This window comes from Grampus griseus, assembly GCF_964374135.1.
Source record: "Grampus griseus genome assembly, chromosome: 13".
NCBI classification, from domain to species: domain Eukaryota; kingdom Metazoa; phylum Chordata; class Mammalia; order Artiodactyla; family Delphinidae; genus Grampus; species Grampus griseus.
The window spans coordinates 30,677,438-30,689,127 of NC_139007.1; positions in this window are offsets into that span (position 1 = coordinate 30,677,438).

Sequence of the window (11,690 nt, forward strand, 5' to 3'; positions counted from 1 at the left end):
GGGTTCAATTCTGGTCCAGGAAATAAGATACCGCAAGCCGCAGCCAAAAAAAATAAAAAAGACTTCCTGAGGCAAGGGGGCACAGGAAGAGGGACTTAAGGAGGCTGGGAGGGGTGGCTAGACCAATGTCTGAATGAATCATCAGGTCTGTGGTCTATTCTGAACACATCTGCTGCTCCATCCATCCTCCACTCCACAACGCATGGACAGACACTGTCCAAATCTGAGGAAGTTACTTAATCCCCAAGTTTTCATTTTCTCATCTGGAATGTGGTAATAGGGAGTTACCTCCCCAGCTACTGTGAAGAGTGAGCACTTTGCAGATGAAGAGGGCTTGGAACACTAACAAGCAGTGTAGTTTGGTGATGACGCAGAAGACTTCCAAAGACAAATGCAGCTATCCATGAAATTACACCAAGATGCCTTCCAGCCTAGGAGGGGAAAACGCTACAGTGGTGAAAAGAGGTCATCCCACCTGTCCCCTGGCGATGAAAAAGCATTAGGTTTTAAAATGTGAAATTTTTCTAAGAAGGAGAAACAATGTAACCACACATCAGTACAAGAGTATTCTATCTTTTGTCACAAGTTTACGGAAGAAAATGTTAAAGTCATGACACTTCAGCAAAGCTGAGTAACAGAACTGGGGTTAGCGTCAACTGAAAACTGAACGGGAGTTAAGGACGCTTCGCCCAGCCTACATTTTCAGGATACATCATCGTAAAGCTATGAAATTGGGGATGAGGAAAGGCAGGGGGTTTCAACTATCTAATTTACTCAACTGATTTCTATATACTTGCTTTTAAAAGGGTGCTGTCTGAAATACTCCCTCAAATTCTACCTTTAATATCATCATAATAATAATTTCCATACCACAGTGACAAATGCTCCAAGGTTCAGAGTGGCATGGTGGTGACAGTTACTGCAAACAGCACATGAACTCTACGATGTAGTTTTGCTCAGGTATAAAAGGGACTCTTTGATTTGATCATAGAATTATCAACTGAATTATTTCTAATATAGGAGATATTATTAGTGAGCCAATGGCTTTTCCAACACACTTAAAATTTAGTTCTTAAATTTGAATAATGGGAAATGGAATAATATCTTTTCCCCAACATTTTGCCATATCCTTCATTTAATAATGTGTACCTAGAGGAATTCCTGATGTGGGTATATTTTTCATCTGTGCTTTCAGATGTGCTTATTCATGCATTAACATGTAATAGAGGAAATAAAATTTCAAAAATCTCAGTCTAGAAGCTTAGTTGAGAACTGAGGTTTCGATACATGTTAAAGTCATTGTATGACAGCATTATAAACTTGTGAGTTTATAAACAATTTGAAAGATATTTTGGGGTAAACATAAACCATTACCAATTTGGCTATTGTCTGAGTGCTCTGATGCAGGGGTTTTATAAGTGAATTCAGTGTCGTGCACCTAAGCATGAGCCCCTGGTTGAGCACCCCAAGCCATCTCAGTGGGTGTCTGCAAGCTTGTATTTGGCCTTCATCAAACTCACCAGCACTTTCCCTTTAAGATTTCCCTCAGTGTGCTACACTCAGGCTCATAACAGGCTTTGCATTTGAGTATTTTGTTTTAGCGTTGCCTGTAAGTAACTTTAACACTTGACTAACCAACCCTTGGTCACTTGCCCTGGGTATTTTCACTCCCGAGCCCTGGAGCTGACGGCTGGACCTACAAATGCTACAACCCACAACCCCTGCCTGAGTGTGTGCGTTCCCTGAGTCTGTGTGACGATGACCTTTTCCCCTTCTTGTCCTGGAAACCTAACCTTTCCATTTATATTTTTTCTATAGGATAGAGAAGCCCTGTTAATAAAGACGTTTCACAAAAAATGTCCATCTGTGCTCATTGGGATAAATGAGGAAAAGGCAAGGTGAACATAGCATCCCACTCTAGAGTTCACCCAGGGCCAAACCAAAGCTTGTAATCCTAGATATTCATTCTAACCATCTTAATGTTTCAACATATCATATAGCTTTTATAAAAAAAAAAAAAGACTGAGGTTATTTTTATTTCCTGGTTACAATATTATATTTAGAATTTTTAAATTGGCTAACATGCTTGGTAAAAATTTTTAATTTTATAATAAACAATAACTAATCTATTTGACATCTTACTCTGGTTATTTTATTTTTTAATTCCTTTAATGTCTATTCTTCTATTTGTAAAACTAAACACACACACCCATATACAAAGTTTAGAAAATACAGAAAAGCATAAAAACAAAATAAAACAAAATCACTGAGAATCCCACCATCTCGAATTGCATAGCATTGCATTCTGATGCATTTTCTTCTTTTTCTCTCTCCATTTATTTTACAGTAAATCAACAAATTGGCTCAGAATCCAATTAAAACCCCTGCTGCACTGTAATCCTTTGCAGAAAAAGAAGCCACAAAGGAAAGCTCAGCTTCACTCACCAGGCCCTGCCTCTGGATCCCAAAAAGGATGCCATCTCTTCTAATAAACATATTTTGAGCACCTTTTGTGTGCTAAGCACTGGGCCGTGTGCAGGGAACAGAGATAAACCACTCAGTGCCAGCACAGTCACCCTAGGGAGGCAGAGAAGTAAATGGACAACGTAGTATGAAAAGCCCATGACAGGAGTGAGCCCAGAGGACAGGGATCAGAAAACCTTCCCGGGGGGGGGATGGCACTGGGCTTGAGTCTCAAAGGACTGCGAGAACCTAGTTAGGCAATGAAGAATGCACGTGCCACAGAGAAGAGCCAGCAGCGTGAGCAAAACCTCAGCACTAGACAGACTGGCAGATTCAGGACCTGCCAGTCATCTTACACAGCTGGGGCCACAAAAGGGGTTATCCACCGGAGATGTGCTCAACTCAGTAACTTCCTCCTAAGGTTTTGAGAAGCCAAATATCTGTTATCTGGATCAATCTGCGTCAGAAGTGGAGGCACTGGCATCAAGACAATATCGATCTTCTGGATCCGAAGCTATGACCTATGGACTTTCCCCAAGGCCCCCTTGGACTTGAATCAATCATTTTTAAGGGTGGCCAATGTCCAGGTTGATTGAAGACATTTACTAAATGCCAGCTTAGAAAGGAAGCAATCTTGAGCAGGTCTCTCTCTTTTTTTTTTTTTTCTAGTTGAAATCTATCAGTCTGATCATCTGCAGAGGTAGAACCTACTTAAGTATAAAAGCACAGCTTCCTAAATTATCCATTTTAATAAAAAGACATGTAGAGGCAAAAGCGTGAATAGTGTACATACCCTCTAACCTACGTGTGGATGCACTCCCTTATTATCTCTGTACAGGCCTCATCTCCACCAGCCTCTGGTCAGAGCCCGTGTTGAAAGCTCACGCTGCTAACGAAAGTAGCAGTGCGTGACTAACAGTACACGTTAAACCAGGGATGCCAAACAGGCTTCATTTCACCTGCCAGACCCTGCTGACCGGTAGTGACTGACTACCAAGAACAAGGCAGTGGATATGTTAGACTTTACGCGCCACACAGTCGCTACGGCGGCTATTCAACTCCGCTGTTATAGCGTGAAAGCAACCACAGGTAATACACAAACAATGGGCACAACTGTGTCTCAATAAAATGTAATTTACAAAAACAGGTAGTGGGCTAGGTTTGGTCTGCTGACTCCCAGCCTAGAGCACTGAATGGAGAAAGGCCCAAGCCTGCATCTCAGCTAAGTGATAAGGGTGGGGACACAAAGTTGCAATCACTGTGTTATATTAACTCCATCTAGGGGTTGAAACTTGGAAATGAGACAGCTTAGTGCCAATTCTGACTCTTTCTCTAATTTACCAGGTAATTGCAAGACAATTGTTTAACTTCTTATATTGGTTAGTGTTCTTGGTTGCAAACAACAGAATCCACTCTGGCTAGTTTCAGGCTCAAAGTCATGAACCACACAGCAGGATCAACATGATAACCAAGGATCTAGGGGCTCCGTCACAGACATCTAGAGAGCCAGATGCCTTCACCACCGTGCTGAGCAGTGGATCCCTCACCTGGACACCAACTCGTGTTGCTCACTTCTGCGTTCAAGTCTCACTCTTATGCATCTGAATAACAAAGTCTAAGTGACATATCTGTTCCCCAGCTGAAGAGAACAGCTGGGAAATATAGGTTTTGGATTCTCTCTAGAGAAAACAATTCTCACAGTATAGGAAACCAACAGAATTTAAAACTCGTGCACAAAAGACACTGGGCAACCCTGACTGACAGAAGTTCTCTATACCTCCCAGTCTGAATTTCTTCCCCTGTAAAATTGGAGACCCTGTTGTTGTACCAAACTGCTCAGTAAGGTAATTTAGAGGTGATGTAGATGTTTAACTTCTAAAATAAGGAAAAATATTTTACTTTGACATAATTGGTTATTTTTAAACTTCTCAGGATGCCAACCTAACGTGTGAGCAGCTGTTGAAACACATAATAAATATATGGCTTAAAACTTAATTTTATCACTGATTTTTACTTGTAATTCATTACTTTATTGTCATCCCACCTCTAAAATTAGCTACCCCATACACCAAGGGGTAGAGGAAATCCAGGAAAATACAACTAATTTTAATAACAACATTAATAACAAGAACCTTCCCAGTCATAGTTTTACTATATACAGAAGAACAACTGATGTCATTTTGCTCGCCTCGCAATTTTTAAATCTTCCTTTCCTTATTTTTGTCACTAAGTACATCAGACCAGAGGCCCTGGCACCACGTGTCGCCTCTGTAGTCCTGGCAAGTGTCCTTTACACCTTGACAGCTTTATCACCTACAGTCAGCCTTTCCCATAAGACAGGCAGGCATGTTATTGGAAGCTGGTGCGTCAGCTCCTTGCACGCGTTTATTGCGCTTCTCATCTTTGTCTACAAAGGAGGCGGCTCTTTTATGGTTGTGGGGATAATTGATTCACTAGACTTTCCTCGGGTCTTTCAAAAAGCTTCTCACCTTATCACTTATTACGATTGGAAGCTTCTCTCGCAATTCAAGCAGTAGGGTAATTTTCCAGACTTGGGGAAAGCTTCCCTTCTCTCACTTTTTTATGCTGGCTTCTCTTAACTAATAACCTGTACCACGAATCTCCATTCCTGCCATCAGTCATTACCACTTTGGCAATTAAATTCATCACATGGGCCTCCCCCTCCCGGCTTCCCCAAGGGCTCCTCTAGAGCACATTTCATCTAATTCAGAAATCAGCTGCTGATCTTTTTTAAAGATAAAAAATACATATTTGCTCCTCATAATCAACTTTTCTTTAAATAATGGAGAACTCACTCCATTTATTTAAAGACATAACAAAGTTTATTCCAAGTCATCTCGGTCTTGTTCATTACCGTATCCCCAGCAACAAGCTGGGCCTGGCACATAGGGGTCCTCAAAAGTACTTGTTGAATTGATAAATAATAGAAATAATCAACCTTAAATTTCTATATACCGTGTTCCAGATTGTTCTTCTCAGCCTTTATATTCTATGGCACAAACACCTCTGGTATCCAGTATTAGATAAAAATATCAACCACAGCAAAGTAGACATTTCCATCAATATCTTTCTTAAAACAAGAGAAACAGAAAATGGTTCACCAAAGGTCCAGTTGGTTAGGACATTATATTTGTATGTTCACTAAATGTAGCATAGCCATTTCCTTTGCTTTAAGTGTAACGAAGAGGGTCAGGAATCCTTGGTCTACCCCTATCACCCCCAGTCTGTTAAGCTAAGGTAACCTCTTAGATAATGAATCACCCTCTGGTCATAATTTTTGAGCCACTAGATGTAGATATAGAATGCAGGTGCAGGATATACATTGTTCTTTTCATTTCACATTTTGAAATGCAGTATCTCTAATACCTGGGTTATTCATGGAAGTACATAGATGGCTTAATCCACAAAATGTTGTTTATATGTGCAAATTATACCAACTGCGAAAGAATCCGTAGCTTTAATCAGCTTCTCAAATAAGTCAGTGACCCAAAAAAGCTCCGATCTAAATGTAAGAGTGAAATCTAGCTATACCTGGTTGTTCTGCTTGAAGTGGCCCTGCCTAAGGCAGCTTGAAAAGAACTGATAGGGAATAGCATTTCTAGCTTTTCTGGGAATTCTATCATCTGGAAGTCTAGAAGCATCATAGACTCAAGATGTTAACTAACTTAAACTATTCACCAAAAACTATGCTCTGGAAGACTAGGTGCAAAAAATTATGAATCCAAGTCAGTCAGGTTAAAACAATGACCTTTCTAAGATGAGATTTAATCCATACCAAAAAATTCTGCCCTAAGTGCCAAACTCTGCTGGGTATTGCATACAACGCACAAAATGTGGAATCGTATAAGTAGAAAACCACATCTATATCCATACCATGGAATATTACTCAGTTACAACAGAAAATAACTTGCTGATACATGCTACAACACGGATGAACCTTGAAAACATTATACTAAGGGAAAGAATCCAGTCACAAAAGACCACATATTTTATGATTCCATTTATACAAAATGTCCCAGAACAGGCAAATCCATACAGACAAAAAGTAGATTGGTAGCTGCCTAGGGCTGAAGTGTTGAGGGGAAATGGGAAGTGACTGCCAATGGATATGTGGTTTCTTTTGGGAAGATGAAAATATTCTAAAATTGACTGTGGTGACGGTTACACAATCCTGGGAACATACTACAAAACAGTGAATTGTACATTTTAGATAGGTGAATCATGTGATATGTTAATTGTATCTCAATAAAACTGCTAAAGAATAAAAAAGAATGAGCTTTCTCCATATCAGAAAAAAGAAATAGAAAACCACATCAAAACATCAAAAGCTGAACGCATAGCATGGTGTGTATGAGGCGTGCATTTCAGTCCATGCTGATGGCACAGGGTGGAATCGTTTTAGGATCTGCTAGAAGTCAAATGACTCTCAAGAACAGTGGGGAAAGGATATGTTAATGTAAAATTCAAGTAGTGCAGGAGGACTGAATGTCCAGAAAACAAAAGCCAGTGGATCTATACTCAGGAATCGTAGTCCTTTTTGAGTAAACATAGGTAAGCTCTTCTCATAGGCACCCTGAACTACTTCCTCTTTCTAAATGGTGTGAGTTTGTCTCTGCAGCCCACAGATGTTGCAGAAATTCATCTCATCTTGCTCTTTACAGCCTGGATCACTGTACCCTCTCACTCAAGGTGGAGGAAATGTGTACAGTGCTTCTTCCCCCATCCCTCACCATTGGACAGCTTCCAGGGAAAGCACTTGCTTTGCCTGGGATTGAAACATATCTTTTTCATGTACGTGTTCCCAGCCAAGACGTGCTTCTTAAGAAATATATTACATATAAAGACTGGGGAAGCTCAGAACCAGGCTTCCAAACTTCTTTTTAAATCTAAAACAACAGAGAGTAGATTACCCATGCTTTTTACTCCATATCAGGATATATGTATAACATAGTTTCTCCAAATAGAGTATATTTTAAAAAATAAAAGCTCAGAGGGAAAGACTTTTCTCTCTAAACAGACACCGGAAACTAAGTACAAAATGCAGTATCTCTTCCAGCAAAAAAAAACCTAGGTGTCACACTGGAAGGTGGAGAACAAGATCTGAAGAGAATGAGCTATAGCACAGGTACTTTTTGATTAGCAGGATGGAAGGCAGGTGGAAAGAAATTTGGGTGTATAGCACTGAAATGGTCATCACTGAAAAAGTGAGAACTTAAGGAACTAGTATTTGGATAATCAGTCCAAACAAAGTATTTCCTGAGTCGAATGAGGTTTTACATTTTCAATTACCCAGAAAATTGCCTTAAATTTCCATTTCATGCTACGAATATATATACGGGCAAAGCTATTTACTGATGGGGGTGGGGGAGAGGGAGGGAGACAAGTGAATTAAGAGTGAACTGAGAATGCGAAAGTTTCTAACAGCTTTATACAATCATTCTGCATAACTTAACGTTGGGGGTATAATTTTGTAGGTGGAATATTTCAATAGCATCCATAAAATTCAGGAAAATAATAATAAAGGTGAGTATTAAAAAATAAAGCTAACCAGGTATCATTTCATTTTATATAAAATGGGGATTGCATTCCCAGCTGGTCTGAAGTTAAGACAGCTATTTCCATTTACTATGCCCCTTAAAGCAGTTTTAAAAGTATCAGCCTCTCCGCTCAACTGTAAAATGCCTGCTAGTTTTTGAAGGAGTGCTTTGGAGGGTGAGAAAGATTCAACTCTAAAATGGCTAAAAGACAGTTTTATGAACCTCACTGTGTCTACAAGATGAAGAATTCAGGCCGTTATCATGTGCTTATGTTTCCAGGATATGAACAGGCAGCTCCTGAGTCCGTACTGACGACTGCTTACTATGCTGGCACCTTTTGTGCCACACAATAGGTAACACATCTGCAAAACTGCTCTCAGAAGCAGGAAAGGCAGCTGTTAAAATTACACTCTTCCTACGTTAAAACCACCCCCAGTCGTGAGCCTTGCGAGTACCATTAAGAAGTCATCTTACCTGATCCCTGTTGATGAGCTTTATATATATACATGTAGTCTTCTGAAAATATCATCAAGTCATGTTGCCAGGCTTCTGTTATTAGCAAGGATTCCACCTCTTGTGAAGCAACAGAAACCAAACCATTACAGCTTATAGACCCCTTAATTCCCACATTAGGCAACCAGTCTCCCATTGGGTTGGAAAAGGCTGAAATTTGCATGCATATAGAGTTTAACCGGAAACATTCATTTCAGTAGAAGAGGACATCTCAAGGTGGCAAACATCAAAAGTTTTCCATTCCCAACCCATTTGCCTCTTGTACAGAGTCAGTCTCCCTAGCCCACTACCCAGCAGCCCACCAGAATCATGAGGGTCCATCTGGATTATGCTTAATATTACCCTCAGGAATTGGGCACCTCACTTTTTCCCAGAGGATGAACTTTTAGAGCAGGTTTTCTGTAATGAAACCAGAGTCCTTGATTAAGAGCAAGGATTCAGCAAAACCTTCATGGAACTCTCTGCCTGTTTCCTAGGAGGCTGGATGCCCAGAAAGCCACATTCATGAAATGGTGGTCCAAGAATTCTCTCACATTTTTATTTGAAATCTGGATTTGTTTTCTGGGGCTGCTGTAACAAAATTGCCATGCATTGGGTGACTTAAAACAACAGAAAGTTCCAGAAAGTTCCAGAGGACAGAAGTCAGAAATCAAGTCTCCAAGGAGAATTTGTTCTTTGCATCTCTCAGCTTCTGGTGGCTACCAGCATTCCTTGACTTGTGACCACATCTTTCTAATCTCTGCCTCCATGGTCACAGCCCTTCTTCTCTCTGTCCTATCTCCCTTTGCCTCTCTCCTATAAGGACATTTGTGGTGGCATTGTAGGACTAACTCAGATAATCCAGGATAATCTCTTCATCTCAAGATTCTTACCACAGACATCTGCAAAGACCCTTTTTCCGAATAAGGTACAAACTCCAGGGATTAGAATTTGATAGCAATATCCAATGCCTTAATCCTTGAGTAGCCACAGGTTTTGAAAGGGTCACTGGTACAACTGCTGATTGACACAAGGCTGTTGGTTTATTTAACATTTTCCTCTAATCTGTGCCAAAAAGTTTGGGTTTTTTTGGTGCATTGGTGCTAGAAGACATGAAGACATCTGGCCTTCCCTGTCTTCCCTTTAATCCTGCCACTCACTTTTATCCTCTCTCCATCACCTTCTCTTTGCCCAACACACTGACTTTGCTCTGTTACCAAGAAGGGGAACGTGCACAGTGCTTCATCTCTTTAGTTCACTTGTCTCCTTTTAAAGTGAGTAGGCAAGAAGAGGAAGCATAGTTCACAGAATCCTTAGGCTGCAATGATTTAGCTTTACTCTCAATCCACTGCCTTCAGGAACAAAAAAGGTTTTTTTGTGTGCCATAGTCTGTTCCCTCTTTGTCTCCTTTCTTCTTTATTCTTAGATGAACTTGGCTAACAAAATGTGGCTGCCCTGCTATTTGAGCCCATTGCTCTGCCAGCTCCTGGCCAAGGTGAGGATTGGAGCCAGGAGACAATTTAAGGCTACATCTCCCCCCAGAAAATCCCCCGTAGGGAATAAACACTAAAGGATAGTGTCCACATATGGTCATCTCCCAAAACCTGTGACCACCTGAAATTTGAACTCAGGGTCTAGCCTTGCTTTCTAACACCCACACTGCAATAAAAAGACAGGAAGTACAGTACAACAGCCCGGCAGCATGAGCACATGTAACTTACCTGAATTCAACTTAATGCACAGAGCTGAGGGTACAGACAAAGAGAGAACATTCAGTCATGGGGATGTTTCCACCTGCCATTCCACTCAGTCAGCATATGTTCCAATTAGCATGAGATGGGAGACATTAATTTCTATTTCCTCAGTTAGTTTGGCCTTGGTTTCCTGGTACCTCTCAAAATATAAGCATCCTGCTACACTGTGCAAAATTCTAGAACTGAAAGGTACGTATTGTCATGCAACATGATCCTTAAAGGCAACCCAACCACTTTATGTAAATGCATACCTAACACTTAGAAGATTTTATATATATATTGCTCTTTATGGACATTTTCATTATTCAAGGGTAATTTTGACAATTCATAATTTTTCACTGGCTTTATAACCTCTGATAGTTACACTTCAACTGTGACAAAAGAAGTAAAGGAATTAAATAGCTAGAAGTAAAAGATACCATAGATGGTATCACACAGTTAAGTGCTTTTAATGAAAATCTTTATAACACCTCAGCTGCAGAAGTAGTTTTAAAGGTCTTTTTATCCAGAATATAATCTGTATCAGTCAGGATAGGATATTATGCTATAGTAACATACATCCCCGAAATCCCAATGGTTTAAAAAACACATCCAGGGTTTGTCTCTGCTCATGCTACATGTCTATTGTAGGTCAGCTGTGGTTCTGCTCGGCACCATGTTCATTCAGGGCCCAGGCTGACTACACCTTGACAGTTGTATGGCAAACAGAAAAGAGACATAGAGAACCATGACCTTTCACTTAGAACTTCTTCCTGGAAGGGGCAGATGTCACATGTACTCACATCTCAATGGCCGAAACGAGTCATATGATCACTCTTGAGTGGGTCAAGAGATGTATGATTCTCCTGTAGAGAGAGGGGATTGCAATATTTAGCAAACTTCCAAAGATTCCCTTCATCATTTACCCAAAATGGCCATCCAACCAATGCTTAGCACCTCAACACCCCTTAAAGAAGACTATTCTACTTTCATTCAGTTATAAGTATTAGAAAATTGTTCCTTAAGATGGTTACAAATCTATCTCCTTGGAGTTTCCACCCATTGGTCCTCATTTTGTGCTTTGTCCATGAGGACAAATTTAGTTGTTTTCCATGGAACAGCTCCGCAAAGATCAGAAACACCCAAGCCCTTCAACTATTTCTCACAAAGTGTGGCATTTGATCTTTTCTTGATCATCTTATTTCCCCAACTCTTTATTCCAATAATAAATCTCTTCAGCATTCTCTCTGTGTCTAGAACTTTTGACACGTTTGGCTTCTAGCCATGTGTTTTTACCATCAAATGCACTTCACTGGGTTCAAACGCCTGTCACAATGCCTGCGGTCTCCCTCCCAATAGCCAATGAACAAGATTCAGCAGGAAGATACACGGTTATGGCACCCTAGGTATCCGTGTTCCATGGCACTGTTTGTACCTCATTAGT